Source organism: Pezoporus wallicus, unplaced genomic scaffold (assembly GCF_028554395.1).
Source record: "Pezoporus wallicus isolate ANWC-B61680 ecotype Strahan unplaced genomic scaffold, APGP_CSIRO_Pwel_v1 contig_736, whole genome shotgun sequence".
NCBI classification, from domain to species: domain Eukaryota; kingdom Metazoa; phylum Chordata; class Aves; order Psittaciformes; family Psittacidae; genus Pezoporus; species Pezoporus wallicus.
This window is the reverse complement of record NW_026639744.1, coordinates 3,381,018-3,398,380: the sequence shown is the minus strand read 5'-3', so window position 1 is coordinate 3,398,380 and position 17,363 is coordinate 3,381,018. Positions and strand designations below refer to the sequence as shown.

The 17,363-nt window shown below is 41.7% G+C and overlaps 1 long non-coding RNA gene across 1 annotated transcript; it reads right to left on the bottom strand.

The window, feature by feature from the left end:
• Positions 1–4,648: 4,648 nt before the first annotated feature.
• Positions 4,649–17,363, bottom strand: LOC130602637 (uncharacterized). The gene is made up of 3 exons (XR_008972949.1): positions 16,831–17,363; positions 13,886–13,976; positions 4,649–6,092 (listed from the first exon to the last, which is right to left on the bottom strand). It is a non-coding gene; the product is annotated as an uncharacterized LOC130602637 (long non-coding RNA).

Sequence of the window (17,363 nt, the reverse complement as noted above, 5' to 3'; positions counted from 1 at the left end):
TCCCCAGGGTCTTGGGGATAGATGTGTCCGTGGGCTTTGGGATCAGAAATAGGAGAGCCCATGGCAACACCATGGGTTTTTGACACCTCAGTGGATCTGTATGGCATTTCCTTAAGTGCCATGTTAGGCATTTCCCATCAGATAATGAAGGGGATAGGTAACAAGGGATCCTATAAAAATGGCTGGGGAGTAAAAGCTACAGCACAGCCTTGTGGCCACACAGATGCAGATAGGAGATGATGAGTAGCCATGGGGCTGGGAGTGGAACGGAGTTAGTGGCACCACGTCTCCCACTGTAGATACTGCTGCTCTCTGCACTTTCAGCCAGTGACTTGCTTCTCGCCAGCATCCTGAGGGGACCCCCATGCACAGCACACAACCACAGGCAGTTATTCTCTTCCCTGCTAATGGGGTTTGCTGCTCATCTTAGGGAAAAAAACTTTTTCAGGCAGCAGTGTATTTCCTGAGAAGAGCAGTTCCCAGGCTTTTCCTATCCATCACCCCCTTTTCACCATTACCCTTGGTTCCAATACTCTGTGCTCCCTCCTCTTTCAAAGAGTGAGCACCCGGTCCTGATGAGGCTTGTCAAAACCCCCAAGACTTCCCCACATTGTGCATCATTCCTCACTAGAACAGTTCCCAGTGCTAGTTTATGGGGCACATTGTTTTATCCATGCTTTTTGCCATGAGGATTTAAATGCTGGCACTGGCATGCATTTTTCTACCCTTTTGCTGAGTCAAAAAGGAGGAGCACAGCTGATGGAGGGCACTGTGCTACCTTCTCTGTTGTCAGAGGGTAGCAAGTGATACAGGGTGACAGATACAGCAGCATAATGACAGGAGCTCAACAGGGCCATTATCTCTGTTATCTTGCAGGCTGTGATAGGAGTTTTGATGTGATCTGCTTTCAAACTCTTATTGAAACCACCTCACATGCTGCAGCCCTTGATTTTTCCCACAGTGCTAGTGCTGGTCATGCAAAAATAGCTTAATTTTTTTTTTTTTTTTTTTGGGGGGGTAACCCTAACGTATTTGCTAATATAACAAAACATTTATTTAACTGTAAATAAACAACTGTAAAAGCAGATTTGAATTGTTGCTGTGCTGCATGTCTGCTTGCCCATTTCCTTTTAAAACCTGTGCTTATCCCTGAAAGGGTGAATTGTGTTTTTCCTTGCATATACACACTAGCGGGGCTCAGCTGAGACTGGACCAGAGCAGACCTGCTCTCAGACAGCACCACTGCATCCTCTTCCCTGCAGACAATGCTTGTGTGCTCAGACAGGTCTGGCAGCACAGTGCTGTATAGCAGCCCAAGAGCTATAGATTACAGGATGGTTAAAACTCAGTAAGTTCAACCAGACTCTGGGCAGGACTTAGAAGAAAACCTTGCTCTGCAAAAGCAGCAGCACAAAAGTGGGGCTTCCCAGGAGCAGTCACTGCAGTTGACTCGGGGAGCCCCAATTAGCTGCCAGCTTTCAAAACAGAAGATTAGCTTGCGATGTTCCTTGTATTCACTCTGCCAGCAGGTTTATGCTGAGAGCAGCATGCTAAAATTGTGGAGGAAATGGCTTTGCAAGTGCTCAAGGCTAATTTGCAACATGGCAGAGGCTGGGAAGAGGCATATTTCTTGGGGCAAAGTGGTATAATAGTTGCGTTGAAGAAAGATGAATGGAGACTGTGTGTTTCACAGATGCAGAATGCTCCTACCATAGTCAATCAGAAATTTCCTGGATCCATCTGCTAGGAGTAGTTCCCTGGCCATCACAGAGCTCTGTACTTTCCAGCAAGTTCTGGAGATGGTCACCTTGAAACTAATGTCCCACAGTGGGGTCAGATGTGCCAGGCTGGAGATACCCTGGGGTGGCAAATATATGGATCTCTGTTGCTTGGGCTGCAAGTGCCTTTCAGAGGAGGTGATAGCAGAGGTTTTGCAGGAAGAACGCGGGAAGTAGAGCAGCTCCCATCAAATTCAACAGGAGTTTTGACCCAGAGCACCACTCAGACGTATCAATCCTATTAGGATTATTCACGGGTCACAGCACAAGGGCTGAGGGTTTAATGTGTTGGCTCTGCAAATTGGACTAACATTGTGAAGACCATAAAAGAGGTATGTAGCAGGTTTGACCTCTTGCTGGTATCTAAGATCACAGCGTATTACGTTTGCTTGAAATTACATTAGTTCAGATCCAATTTTATGGTAACTTTCAGCTAGGAAAGACTTCAATTTCATTAATAATGGCCACCATCTTTTTAACATTTAATACATCATACCAAATCATAGCAAAAAATTTTTGATCTTGATTTGGTATGAGACAGCTGCCACAAAATTACATCTGAAGCCCCTCAAGTTGTCCAGGGCATGGGCTTGCTCCTGAAAGGTGCTGAACATCCAGGTAACCTTGCAGCCAGCAAAGTGGCAAGCTGCACTGAGTTTTTGGATAAATATGCAGATCATGGAGATGGCATCAGAAGAGGTTATCTAAAGCTCAGGTCAACATATTAGCCCTCTCCTAAAACAAGCTGTGAGTGGCTTAAATGCCACAGATTTAGACAGATTTGGAGCCAGAGACTGTCACATGGCTGTACCAAACACCATTACCAGTGTGTCAGCTTCGCTGTCAGACCTCTTTGTGATTGTTTTCTTTGCTACACTCACTTTTACTGTGACAGTGCTGCCATGACACACCCCAGTTGCACCTCTGTCCCTGGCTAGAATCAATTATCTCTGCAGCAGTAATTTGATTTCTGTGTTTCACCATTACTGGGTGTGCCTACCATACATGCACCCTTGGTGCAATAGGACATATTACGCATGATGAATAGCACCAGCAGATAGCTCATCCAGCGTCACCCACTGTCACACGTTCCCCAGAGCTCAGCCTTGTACACCAAGTGTTGCAAATATCGTTTGAAACCTGCTTAAATACACAGCAGTAAATAGCACAGGGCTTATAATAACAGTATTAAGATGAGCACTAAAACATGGGGAAGCTGTTTTTTAACTACGTAGTGTATTTTTGATGCAGGAAGGATGTTTGATGTAAATGTTGTGTGAGAATAATTCATATTAGGTATGTACATGAATACAGATGTTACTTGGATGGCACCACAGGATGTTTAGAAATGGAAATATCATTACCCTAGTAGTAATTCAAGACTATTACGGGGAAGCTTGGCGTCTTTAATCAGTAAGGCTGTATTAGCATAACAAGGTTAATTGCAATAAAGTAAAAGATACTGATTAAAGAACATTTTTCTCCACTTAAGACCTGCTACCTATTATATGCAAAAAAATCAATGGGCCAAATCCTGCCTCTGATTTGGTGAACTCTTCCCCTTCTCTAAAAGTCAAGGACAGAAAAGGTGGGTTTGTCTCCTGTAAGGCTTGCCCCCAAGCTGCGTATCTTTGCCTCAGTGTCACAGGGGAAGGCACAAAGGCTGCTCTGCTTCCTGCTCCTGCTGATGAAGCTTGATGAAGTGCAATTGCACTGAGACCAGAGGCTAAAACGCTGGGTGAAAATGAACAGCTCTTTTGGCTACTGTGACAAAACTCTGGCTGGAGAAAATAGGAGGGCTTGGCCCTGCTGTTAACAGTGTTGTGCCCAGTCCCAGGAACAGCCTAGGTTAATACCTGCATGACTTCTTTTATGGAGCTGTAGGAATAGTGACATCTCATAGGGCATCAGCAACCAGCCACAAGGGCAAGGGAGGGAACAGCCCTGGGCCTGTAACTGAGACCACAGACACTGTTGTCCCTGCTGATTTTCTCCATCACAAACATACAATGCCACAAGCTTAAATCTGCAACGAGTTCTTGAGCAGCTGTTACCACAGAGTATTCTTGATAAGGCATTTGGAAAAGTATCATTAGTGCTTATCATCTGCAAAGATAGATTACTTTGGGCCACATGTTGTAGTCAGGGCAGTGTTATTTATATCCCTGCAAAATACCCAGGCATCAAACAACTCATTCATTCTAGATTATTCAAGATTTGGATCAGAATTATGCAAGAAAACATCTTTCATTGGATCAGTGTCACCATAGTGCTGAACCTCTTGGGTTCCCTCCACTTGCAGCAGGAGTCACCTCCCATCTCATTTTGGATTGGGTACTTCAGGCCCTGACCTGTATGGCATCAGCAAAGCCAAGGACACATCCCTTTCTGTTGGAAAACATTGTGTCTTTCCCCTTAAATATGGTGCACTGGGTTTGTTCTCTTACAAAGGCACTGCTCTGGATTATTTTAAAACCCACTGATCCTGAGAAGACAACATCTCTTATTGTCTCCATGCCCTGGAGGCTGTTTGGCAAGAAGTGTGGCTGAGATCAGCAAAAGGCTGTAAGTCAGAGAACCAAGTTCACCATTGCAAAGAGCTCCTTCCAAACTAGGTACAAATAAAACTGCATCTATTCCTTGCCCAGGGTAGGAAACCTTGCTGGGAGCTACGTGCTATTTTTTAACTTTTGTTGCCACTTGAATTCTTTCTCGGATGCTGTCTGAGATGGTCCCTGTACCCTTCTCCATCTGATGCTTAGACCACAGCTGTGCTTCAAGGATGCAGTTCCCAAAGACATCTCAAGATAAATCTCTTTATTTAACTGTAATTTGTCCTGAAATTGTTGATTTGGGAAGATTTGGCTGGGTACTCCTGTGAGGTCTCTAGTCACAGTGCTCCCTCTCAGCTGACTCATCCACTTCAGTCTTAGATCATCTCCTTGGAAAATGTGGCCTAATACGGTAATCTTTCTTCTGGCGATGACCACACATTTCTCAGGGTTAGTCTGCTTTGCCTTCAGTTTGAGTACAAGGACTTCAGTACTGGCTCTGTCATCACGGGTCTAGCTATCGTCAGCTATTTCTGGGCTTTCCCACAAAAATCTCCTGTATAACCTTTAAAAAACAGATTAGAATAGATCCCTTCCTCCTCCATTTGGAGACTAGACCTGTATACGGGTATGGTGACCATCTGTGTGGAGAACAGAGAACAAACAGAAACAATTTTGCTAACTCCTAATGTCTCCTTTCTGTCTCAAGAAATACCTCTTTTTGTTTGTTTGTTTCTAAATCATTTGAAAAGGGGTATTTAAAATGGACTATTTATCTTCCCTGGGTGACAGAAGGGCATCTAGTTCATATAGGAATAGACATACGGTGTCAGACCTGAAGCCCCATATGTCTCCATCAGCATGTAGGAGCACAAAATTGCTGCAGTGAGACTTTCCTGGTGCCGTGCTCAGTGACACAGGGCTTCTCACAGGTTCTGTTTATGTTTAATAGCCCATGATTATTTTGAACTAAAAATAATGTGCTCTAAAGTCTTGGAAGAATTAGCTGGCTTTCCTACACCAAGAAGGACTGACTTTCTCTGTCAGTTCAAAGTTATTCTCAGTAATGAAATAGCCCTTGTTCAGACCGTACGTACTTTAACGGGCTCCTTGACTCTGCCTGCCTTGCCTATGGCTGCTTCAGAGGCCAAATGCCTGAGTGCATATTATACACTTGGGAGTCAAACGTGTAGTGCTTTCATCTGGGGAAAAAAAAACAAATCTATCAATCAACGCTGCCAAATTATCCAAGAGGATAATTGGATGCAAGAGGACATCTCCAACCCTGGCTGGCATAATCAAAGCTTTTGTAAAATGCGTTTTTTCATGTGCAAAATGTGGAGGGGCTTAAAATCATAACATGATAGTTTCAGATGCAACCCTAATTTCTTATTATTAAATAAACAACTCAGAAGAAAATACTTGTTCATTAGCAGGAAGGTTTATAGTGGCTACAGAAGCTACAAAAGGATATTCAGACTGCCATCAGTAGCTTTGGTACGACCAGAAAAGCCTGGGTGGGATCTTTAAACACACAGGCCACAAGTAATTTGTTCTGTGTCTTCTTAAATCAGAGTAAAAATGCACCAGCTGAAGAGCAGGTTGACTTTAAAAATTTTCCACCAAATAAAAACCAGCTTTGCCTAAGTATAACCAACTGAATTTTACCTTATGAAAAGTTCAAAGGTAGTTTTGGAGTTCAGAGGTGATGTAAGAAAGGCACAAGTCACCATTTCAAATGAGCCTGCTTTGTAAACTTGCTCTGCAAAAATAGGCAATGTCTGTTTGTAGTAAGACCATCTGCGTCAACCTCAACATTTAGCTGGAATTTCTCAGGCCAAAATTACAGGGAAGATAAACCAGAGGTTTAATGAAAGGAACAAGCTGCAAACTTTTTGTGGAACAGGGAATATTTTACAGTTAGCAACACTCAAGTGTCACCTTTTTTATTTTAATCTTATTCCAACCCCATGATTTCCCAAAAATAGACTCACTCACCAGGAATGTCTTGTTCATCTTGATTCAGGTAATGATATTTATACTTTTACATGGGATGGGATTAATTTTCCTATCCTGTTAATGCAGCATGTCATTAGTACATATCTTTACCGCACACATAGATGTATATTACCTGTATCAGAAAGGAAAGCAACTGGCATTTTAAATTACTGAATGGTAATTGTAGGTGTCTGCTTTTCATAAAGATTAAGGAATTCTTTTCAATATGATAAATAGTTATAAGACTCCCTTTTATACTAAATCAGTTCAAAAGTGAGTGTATCCAGCAGTTGTGGGTTGTGGGTCTATTGAAGAATTTTTTCCACCCCTCAAAGGCATGTATATTAATGTAGTGAAAATGTGTAGCCTCATATTATGGAGTAAAGGTACTGAAACTTCCCAAATTATGGTTTTTGGTACTAACACCTTGTACAATTAATGCTACAGATCAGATCTAGACAGATTTTAATAAGGCTTATTTCACATCCACATCTAAAGAAGTGCAGTCAGTGCCTGATCAAAAGGGGATCATGACAAGCACTGAAGCAAAGTAAATTATTATCCTGGCATTTTAAGTAAAAGGTTTTACAAAATCAATATGCAGCCATGCACCATGGACATATCAAATGCAAAAGTGAATTCCAACATGGAAAATCTGCCAAAAAGAAAAGATTTTACCCTGACATGAGGGAAGGAAACACAGACATTCAATCAGGGTAAATTGCAGAAATCCAAAAGAAATAAGAACTCCCATTCTGCACAGGATTATTTCCTCAGTCATAAACCCAGTGACTTAAAAATGAGATTGTGATGCTTACGACACTCTGAAGCGTGACTGCAGCCCTCCTGAATGGACCAGCTCATTGCCTTCAACAAAACCATAGCAGACCTCATAATCCTCCGAAGAAAGCATGAAGAAAAATGCTGGAGTTTGACCATGTTATCAAGCAGCATCCCTCAATGTACAGCTTGTTTCTGTACAAGAGCATGCACAAAGATTTGTTTCCTCAACTATATCAATAACAACAAAGAAAAACTTGTCTGGACTGCTATTTTTGCCTGGCATGCATTCCGAGGAATTTGAGTCAGACCCTCTCCTGTTTCATTTCAAAAGAAGCTTTTCCTTTCCTTACATGCGGGGTCCGTCATTAATGGGCTGCTTCAGGAGTTTCCCTGACCCTGCGTAGGATGGAGACTGTCTTTTGGGGGACCTGTCCTAGTGCTGCTATCCACTCCGGGGGAAGGTGTATTACGCCCCATCCAACCTGAACTCCCTGCGTGTTGCATCCCTTTTTGCTGCTGAGGAAGGTTTGACTCTGATCTCTCTGTAATCATATTGCAAAAACCCAGGAATCTGAAGAGGGGTAAAACAAAAAAAAAATTCTAGATTAATCCTTCCTTCCTTTTCTCTCTCTCTTTCTTTTCTTTCTCTTTCTCTCTCTCTTTCTCTCTTTTTTCTTTCTCTTTCTCTCTCTCTTTCTCATTCTCTTTCTTTTTCTTTCTCTCTATCTCTCCCTTTCTCTTTCTTTTTTCGCTCTCTCTCTTTCTCATTCTTTCCATTTTCTTTCTCTCTTTCTTTCTTTTTTCTTTGTTTCCTTTTTTCTTTCTCTCTTTCTCTTTTTATTCTTTCTATTTCTTTCTCATTCTCTTTCTTTTTTCTCTCTCTTTTTTCCCTTCCTTCCTTCCTTCCTTCCTTCCTTCCTTCCTTCCTTCCTTCCTTCCTTCCTTCCTTCCTTCCTTCCTTCCTTCCTTCCTTCCTTCCTTCCTTCCTTCCTTCCTTCCTTCCTTCCTTCCCTTCCCTTCCCTTCCCTTCCCTTCCCTTCCCTTCCCTTCCCTTCCCTTCCCTTCCCTTCCCTCCCTTCCTCCTTCCCTCCCTTCTGGATTCTTCACACACATATAAAAAAAATAAGATAATTTTCACAGCTTTTCACTTTCAGCATGAGACTCAAAAGGCATTCCCGAAGCAGGACATGTTAGTACCATTTCTCTACCCTGCCTCTCTCCTAGGCCCATGCCCCAAGAACTTCAACCCTGTATAAGGAAGAGTAAATTAATTTCCTTAATGAATTGTAAATCCAACCTGCAACACCCTTTTCCTTTATCCAAGCTAAAAGCATTACTGACATGAACTGATTTTGAGGGGCAAGCAGACAAAAGTTTTTAATTTGTTACCAGACTTCAATGGGGAAGTTGAGGATTTTCTAGACAAAAGACTAAGACCCAGTTAACTCCAGCTGAATGACTCTTCATTTTCCTTTTGTGCTGCAATTGCTAATGGCGCTAAAAGAAAGACCCCAATGACTGACATGCTGGTTCATTCCCGTTACTGAAATCTGTGCTCTGAAACACAGCCAGGATCAGCTGAGCTGTGGGCAAAGCTGCAAAGCAGATCAGCATCTTTCCTCTGCAAAGCTCTGTTTGCCATCAACTCTGGTTTTGGGTGAAGCAAAACATTTCCAAAAGCATACATGGATTATACAGTTTGTTCACAGCCCATGCTGCCTGGAAAACATGAAAACAGCTAAATATGCAAGAGCTAAAACTAAACAAACTGTGAATGCAGAAAACTGATTTGCAATCAGTTTGAGTGTGAGATATACTGACAGCTGGTATGGATTGCCCTTGCTACCATTATCACGACGTACTTTTGACATGGCTGCAGACATTGGGGAGGACAGAAATAACATGTCTTCATTTAGCAGTAAAGGGATCTACAAGTTAGTTCTTGATATTTGCTTCTCTTCTTGTGTCAGAGTATTGGCAAGTACAGTAATGTCTGTAGTTTCCTAATGCCTCCCCATCTTTAAAATATAGATGAGAAGAAACCTAAGCTTCACAAAACAGGGCAGTGAAGAGCACACAGAGAATAAAAGTGACCCAGCAATGGGTTGTTACCTCCTGTGGAAATAAAAGTGATAAAGTTAACTAGTCCAGATAAGAAAGAAGCTTTAACTGGAACTTAAATTGCCCCCAACTTCTTGGAGTCCCTAAGAAGTATCTGTAAAACAGCCTGCTACATCCATTGGCAGACAAAAGTTGTCTAGGTTTTTCTAATGATAATATGGGTGAAAAACACTTTCTTAAAGCAAAAAAGAAATATGAACAGCAATAGAAAATGTCAAAGGAATTGAAAAGAAGTATCATAAGGATAACTTATAACTTACTGCCTTAGGATTGGAAGAAATGTTACTACACAACATTCTATTTACTGAATCTATTAAAAAAGATTGCTTGGTCATGAAGAAAATCTGTCTTATGTGAGCGTTTTAATTTTAGAAAGCTGCTGACCAACCGTGGCTCTACGGCTGCTGAATAAATTGGCAAACTGCCTCCGTTACCAGTTTTTCATTCTGAATGACTTAGCGAGATGTGGCTTTGTGTCCTGGTTTCAGCTGTAACAGTTACTTTTGTTTCTTAGTAGCTGGTGCAGTGCTGTATTTCGGCTTCAGAGAACAGCGCTGATGACACACCACTGTTCTAGTTGTTGCCAAGTAGTGCTTACCCTGATCAAGGACTTTTCAGTCTCATGCTCTGACAGTGAGGGGGGGCACAAGAAGCTGGGAGGAAGCAGAGACAGGACACCTGACACAAATTAGCCAAAAGGGTATTTGCCGCAGAAAATATATGGACTCAGTCAGAGATCAATATGATCAGACAAAAGCCGTTTATTACAAAGCCTTAACCCCTTAAATACTATTTCTTATATGCACTTACAGTGATTTGGCATATTATGATTGGATACATGTCTTGAAGACCCTTTGCAACTAGCATATAATTGGTTAAGCACAGGTGGGGGAACTTGACCTCGAAAGCTTGCCAACAGTCCACAGTTCTCATTACCTCAGTGAATTCCAGCTTCTTCTTATTTTGCTTGCTTAAGCTTCCTTGGGCCTCTCACGGCCTTGCTGTATCTTTCAAGATTATTCAGAGTTTATGTACCAATTATCCATTCTCCTGTGAGAACACTGTCTCCACAGGTATTCCATACCACAGCATGTCATGCCCAGCATATAAACTGGAGGGAGTCACCCAGAAGGCCCAGATCGCTGCTTGGGTGGGGATGGGTATAGAACAGCCAGTAGTGAGCAATTGTATTGTGCATCACTTGTGTTTTCTGATCTTTCTTTTGTTATTGTTGTTGTTGCTGTTCCCTATTATTCTCATCAATATTGTTATTGTTCGTATTATTTCTATTATCACTCTATTGTATTTTATTTTAGTTATTAAACTGTTCTTACCTCAATCTGCAGGTTTTATATTTTTTTGATTCTTCTCCCCATCCAGGTGAGCAAATGGCTGAGTGATACTTGGTTGCCGGTTGGGTTTAAAACATGACACTTTGCATGCAGCCTGGTAGAATTGGATTAACTTCACACCAACTCCTAAGGCTGACTTTTTCTGAAGCTCTTTCAGAGCTTTTCCATCCCTCTTTTCATGCAGGGATGGATGGCACTGGGCAGGGAAGGTCACACTCTCGGCACTGTCACAATAACATCCCTGTTTTCTTGGGCAAGAAGTTTGGTCATAAAAGCGTACCGTAGGCTTGAACCTCTGGTCAGAAGCAGAGCAGGTCAACAGGGCACAGGACTGAAGCATTGTGTCTCACCAAGCTCAGTACCTGCTATTAGAGGCAGACAAACCACCTCATTCTTCTCACCATGCTTGGTAAGTTTATCTTGAGGTCAGGTAGGTCATTTCCTTCTGGAAGGCTGTTCCCAAAGCTGCCCTTTCGAGATTAGAAACCTCCTAAGGTCCAGCCCATATTTACTCACATCCGGTTTGCACCCATCTGCATGTCCCCTCGTAGGACATGCGTCACACCAGCAGCACTTCTGTGCAATTCTGCACCTGAGTGAATGGGACTGTGGATGGCCAGCACTATGTATGCAGCTTTTCAGATACAGCTGCAGCAATACGCATGGTGGGTAGCATTAATCTTTCCCTATCTCTACTGATAATGCCTATTCTGACTCATATTTGCCCTAATGTGGCCATGCTGCATAGATGGCTCACAGTTGCCCAGAGATCAGTCGGTCTGCTCGAGCCTTTCTCTCCCTTTGTTATTCTGAGATGATGAGTTTGGAGTAAAAATCCCTGTCATTTGGTACAAGAGCACAATTTTTCACTGTTAATTTTCTGCCCATCTCTGACTGGTTGTTTTCTGCATTGGATCACTGTCAAGCTTTGGCCTGTCAGCAGACCTCATTATTATGGCTTTCTTTTGGCTATCCAAGCCCAAACCCAGTCTGAGAGAAACATTTAAAAAAGGGTTGTCAGTGAATTAATTATTACACTTGCCAATTCTTTCATGATTCACTGTTGTAACTAGTCCCTTGCATTGAGCATGTCACAATCTTTGAGTTTTTTTTCCTAGCTTCTATCTGGTGAAAATAAAATGCAGAAATATACCTTTTCCATATACAGAGCACACATTTATATTGTGTAGTTTCTCTCCTCCTCTTACTTATCTGAAGAAGGAAACTGTTAGTATTTATTTTCACTCTTGGAAAACCCAGTTTGGCTGCATTTTGAGGGGTTCTGAGTTTATGTCTGCATTTTTCCAAGCCATTCCATGTCCTGACTGTGTTTGTTGTGTGCGATCATGCTGCTCAAGAACTGCAAGGGCTTGACATGCTTCAGAAAGACAAGCCACATAATTAAGGTGTTGACATGTGATGGAATTCCCCACACAGGGTGAAGCCACACTGCAAGACTAGAAACTCTACTTGCAAAGAGGTCAAATCACTTAGGATCCCCAAAGGTTTCTATATTTTCTGGGAGAACAAGCCATGTGACACACAGCCTCATTACGACCTAGCCATGCTGATCAAGTCATGCAAACAAAACCATGCCAGCAAGGAGACCATGTTACAGCACTCAGGGTTTCCAAAAGCACTGTATTTCCCATACACCATCAAACATGCCTGATACTTCAAGTGCTGGGTGGCTGACTGAAAAAGCAGAGTAGCAAAAGGCCATGAGAACAGAATATGTATGTAAGCATAGTTATGGAGATGTAGTTGTACTCAGGGTTAATCGAGGTCTAGCAGCAGCAAGCAGGTACTGGCTTCACCATAACTATAAACCATTTAAACAAGCCAGCCAGGTGGAAAAGCAGGCCCTAAGGAGCTTGAGAAAGGACTTTGACCCCAACCTCAAGGGAGTCACACTAAGCAGCTTTAGAGCAGCCACCCTTTGCAATGGGAGGGAGGGACCAGAAAGGTGATCTCCAGACCAAGCAGCCCAGTCATAGACCTCCCATTTTCAACTGTTGGTAAGTCACAGTGCAGCAATTCCCAAACTGGAATCACATGCAAGGCAGGTAGCAACCAAAAGTATTAGGAGTATCTCTCCATTAGGATAGACTGGACAAGATCTGAATTCAACCCTTCCTGTGAAAAGCAACAGTCATCAGTGGATGCACTGTTTCTTTTCCAGTTCTCTGTCTGCTAACCAAAATGTGGCATGAGCTAAGGAAAACAACATTACTTTACATATGAGCAACGAATGTGTTCCTGCTCCCTGCTCATACGAACAGAAGACAAGACTCCCCAAAAGAACAGAAAGTGCCTCTGAAAAGCGTACGTGTCAAAAGGGAGCACTGAGGATCTGGCAGTGCCCCAAGATTAAAGTGATTTTGCAACTACAGTACAAAAAAACATCATACAAAATGGGCGCCACTGTGCTGACATGGCTTTGCACTGGAAGGCACAGATGTGGTGCCAACTGACAGAGGATCAACAGCCTGGGTTTCTGGATGCCACCACCTAGCCCAGCAGCAGCAGAGACTCATCTTTGCTTGCTGTGCACAAACACAATTGTGAGCCAATATTTTATGAGACAGTAAAGTTTGCAGGGAATAGGGTTACCCTCCCCGTGGGAAAAATAAAAGCAGTTCAGTTATCATTGATGTTACAGAGTACACAAACTCCCAAGCTCATGTGCTGGTGCATCGTCTCCAAGTGTGAAGACATGACCCAAAAGCAGGCTGAGTAGCTCCAAGCCCACACCCTTCACCTCCTGTGAGTCTCCACCACACATCCTCATATTTCTGACCCTCTTTATGCCAGATCAAATCCACCATCAGGCCGTCTCTACCCTGCCTCATGCCCTCTGCCCAGGCCAAGAGCCAGAACAGTAACACGTTTATGTAGATCTTCATACCTGGGCTGGTATCTGTGCCTTGGCCAGGCTGAGCCTAGCCCCAGCCTGCAGCCCTTCCAATGCTGCCAAAAGTCAGCAAATTCATGTGTGCAGGGTTCATCCAGTTGAATAAGATAAAATTTGGTTGTCTGGAGCATGCAGTGCCTCTGGATATTGCTTGCTTTCCTTTCTGACTTCAAAAGTTGAAATTCGCTTCCTTACAGAGAATAACTAAACACCACAGGAATAGAGGATATCCTTCTGCTCTGAGCTACCTCTGCTGAAGCTTTTCAGACCTTATTCTGAAGATGACATGCCACAGTGAGACCAGGATGTCCAAATAGCACCACTCCTGTGTTTCTCACATTCCTGTTACTTTAGGACTGTGAAGCTCAAAGGCTGACAAAAACTTACCTTATTTTTTCTCTTAAAACCATAGCTGGCCATCAGATAACAAGGAATACTGCCTGTCAGCAGGAAGAGATCCTTGCTTGGAGATCTGTTCCTTGAAAGTAAAGAAAATGAAAGGACAGGTTGCATGAGAAAGTAAACTGAACACAAAATTAGAGGCCAACACTTTTTCCTCTCTGGACCATGTAATTACTATCACTGGTTTTAAAAATCTTATACAGAGAGCTGAAACCTAGAACCATTTGTTGCTTCTACAGCTACAGGCAGTGAATTTTGTACTATATGAATTATCTGAATGCTCAGACTGGAAACTGGAAACTTTCTTCACTCTTGAAAAGACCAGCAAATAGCATACACTCAGCTGGTGACATATTAATATAACATTTTCTCTGCCCTTTGACTGCTAAAGAAATGTATCACCATTAATGGCAATTACAGGCCATCAAAGTACTGAGGAATAGGAAGGCTTTATAAGAAAATAAGTGCTTTCAGAAGAGGTTAGTGGATTGACTTTCTAAGTTGCATTTCAAATATACCTTGGTTTGGAAATTGATGCACCTCTAAGGAAAACCCATAGAAGAAGCAGAAATAAGGAAATTATTCAGGACATTTCTTTGAAACTGATTTCACTGCACTCTAAGAGTGCCAGTGAATGGAAATGTGACTTATGAATTAACCATTCCGCAGCATCACCACACCTGAAGATGGAAAGAAACAAAAAAGATAAAGGAGAACCAAAGAGAGAACAATTTGACATGGCTGCATTTCGAGCAGGCATGCCTGTACTTTTTTTTTTTGGCCTCTAATTTAAGCATAAAGAAGACACATCAAGGACCAAAACAGGACATCACAATACTTGTAGAGAGTGAAAATGACAACTTGGCTGCTATGTAAATGCTTTGTCCCAAGTTTTGGGGTATGAAGTGGAGCTGTTCTCCAGAGAAAAGATAATGCTCTATGGGAAGAAAAGCTTTGAAGGGGGAAAAAGTGGTATTTTCAGCACTCAGAGGCTGCACTTGACTAAGCAGCATCAGGCAGGTTGGTATCTATCCAATTTTTAACACACTTGGCCTGTCTGTTGATCTGAGCAATCATGTTCACATACCTCAACTTGGGCTGCGTAGGCACTATGCATCTGAATCATCTGGTCTTTCTTTAATTCTAAAGGTGACAAACATGATGCACAGAAATTCTGAAAAGAGCCTAGCTTCATGTGCAACCATTCAAACAAAGCAATGTTTTCAGCTGAGAGCAGCACTAAAAAATTTCCTGTGTAACCAGTGGCCACAAAGGCCTCTATGGACTGAGACTCCATCAAATATGAAACATGATGTAAAAGCAACTCTTTCTCTTGATGTTTTCAAATATTAGAAGTGGAAATAGAAGAAACTCTTCACTGAACAATATGTGATGGATAACATTTTCCCCATCTTAATAGATACATAAAAAAAAAATTGTGAAAGCCATTCAAAATACATAACTGAATGTGATGTACTAAGATGTGACAATTTAATGTGATGTGATAGAGCAAGTAAGGGATCGCAGTGGGGGGAGACTGCCTTCACTTGACAATTCAGGACACAGAATTCCATAGAAACTGTGATCACAAACCAGTTTTTATTTAATTGCCTTTCAAATTGATATTTTTAAAATCTAAATATTTATGATCTTTAATGAAAAACTCTATGAGTTCTTTTTCTCCCTCATGCACATAAGCTCATGTACACACTGCTGTAATATGCCAAGTCATTTTCCTACTAAAGCCAATTATAGATTTGTTGCAGTGAATAATTATGCAGAAGATGGAATTTATATTTTTCTTAGTATTTTATAAAATACCCTTGATAGTTTTCAAAACAACTTAAAATAGTATTTTCTGAAAACCTCACTGTATGCAGTTTTGTGCTGGTTTTGTTATAAAAGATGATATGCTAGAAATTACAGTAAATGGTTAGATATGCCTAATATAAATTAAAGAAGGTCATATGAAATGATAATGGAGTATTTGCATTTTCCTCCCTCTGAAATTTTAGCAATTTCAGAGGGGAGAAAATTACTCCAAATTACTTAGCCACCAGGAAACATGACAATGTACTCTTGCACAATATCACTGGGAGAGAGCTAAGTCACACCACCACAGAGGGCCCTTAACTTTGTCCAGAAACTTTTAAACACATACTTATACTTTTATTTCCCCTTTCTCTCTCAGCTTTAAAGGCTTTGCCTACCCTGTTTGCACATTATCATATCATTACATTAACACCTTGTTTCAGTTTTTAATGAGGTGGAATAATAACAATTTTGTAAGAACCACTTACATCCAAAAGAGCTGTACTAGACAAATGATCACAATGCTTTTGTTTGTCTCACTGGTTTTGAATTACCACTGGTTTAGAGTAGACAATGTCCTATTTTATTAAACTATAACTAGTTATTAGCCTCACCTTCTTGCACAAACTTGTATTTTTCATGTTTAACCTAAGCCCTTTCCAGCAGAGCTCCATAACCAGTGAGATGCATATGCAGTCATTAAGAGTTTATCTGCTTAATGTGTTCCACCTCTTCCAAATCATCATGGGATTGTTCCCCTTCCTTTCAGATCCTTTAAGGTAGCTTAAAGACAGCAGTAGGGTCTTGTTGGGTCTTGGACTGCCAAGTGCATCAATTCCTGAGGGAGCGAGTAGATGCTGTCCAGGAACATATTCCATATATCCAGAAATCCTTCCAGAATGCTGGTGTAAAATTACCTTGTGCATGAAAACACTTCTTGGAATATTTTAAACACAAAATAAAAGTCTAGGAACGGAAGCAATGTTTGGTTGTATGTGTTTGTTGTGTCCTGATATAGTCAGGCTTTGCTCCTCTTTCCTGAAGTTACTGTTTAGAAGACTTATGTTACAAGTGCCAAACCTGTCTGCCTCTCAGCACTGTATTTGCTTGGTACTTACCCACAACTGCCTCAAGATCCCAGCACAAGAAAAGCAGCATGCTGTGGAAGGCTCAGATGAACAGGCCACAAAGGGCGACAGAAACAGTGAAGTACTTGGCACTACACCCACTACACCCCAGATACAGCTGAAACACAAGTCCCAACAGAACAACTGAGTGCATTATCACTGAAGTGGAATTAATCTGTAGACAGCTAACATACCTGCTGCTAGGTATGAAGAGATCACAAATCCAACCCCTTATTAGTTGCATCTCTATGAAACATATAGAACAAAATTCTCACTGTCAAAAATTTTTGCTATATACCCTGAAAATCTCCATTATACCTGGTAAGAAGTAACCTTTCACACAACAGAGGACCAAGCCAAAGCCTTCAGCGAGGTAGTTTAGTTTGCATACTGTACTATTTCCTTTCCCAAAGCACTAGGAAACATGACAATGTAGTCCTGCACACTATCACTGGAGAGAGCTAAGTCACACCACCATAGAGAGCCCTTAACTTTGTCCAAAACCTTTAAAACCCATACTTATA